General features: G+C 39.7%; 1 pseudogene; it reads right to left on the minus strand.

The window, feature by feature from the left end:
- Positions 1-246: 246 nt before the first annotated feature.
- Positions 247-581, minus strand: LOC108970233 (annotated as a pseudogene).
- Positions 582-585: the final 4 nt, after the last annotated feature.

The raw sequence follows: 585 nt of genomic DNA on the forward strand, positions 1-585 counted from the left end.
TCGATCGGGTTCATGTTAGGTGACTGGGCCGGTGGAGTCATTAAATGGGGACAATTCCATATTAACCAGGTCTGTACTATTGACGCTTTCTGTTTAGGATCGTTGTCCTGATAATACCGGAAATTTTGACGGATCCCAAGTTTCTCGGCACTTTCGATAAAATTTTCTTTCAATATATGAAGATACAATATTTTGTCCATAATACTCTCAATAAATACCAAATTTCCAAAGCCGGCTGCAAACTACTCGGCCGTTGAAGTCATGCGCACGTAGCACCCGACGCACAGTTTCAGCACAAAAGATTTCTCTAGCTCCTCCTGAATCTCTGTAGTTAACTTTGGAACTGATAGCCTCGGGTTTTCTTTAATTTTACGCACAATTAAACGCTCGTCACGTTCATTGAAAGTTTTATTTGGTGCGTTTCGGCCTTTATTTTGAATGCGACCTTCATGCACGAAACGTTCAATTATATTTTGCACTGTAGCACTACTTAAATTTACAATCTCAGCAATATTTTTTCGCTGTGATTTTACATTTTTGAAATTGTTTATGACCAATTCTCGCTGCTCAATCGTTGTACGGGGG

Source organism: Bactrocera latifrons, unplaced genomic scaffold (genome assembly GCF_001853355.1).
Source record: "Bactrocera latifrons isolate USDA-ARS-PBARC rearing strain unplaced genomic scaffold, ASM185335v1 scaffold_2903, whole genome shotgun sequence".
NCBI classification, from domain to species: Eukaryota; Metazoa; Arthropoda; class Insecta; order Diptera; family Tephritidae; genus Bactrocera; species Bactrocera latifrons.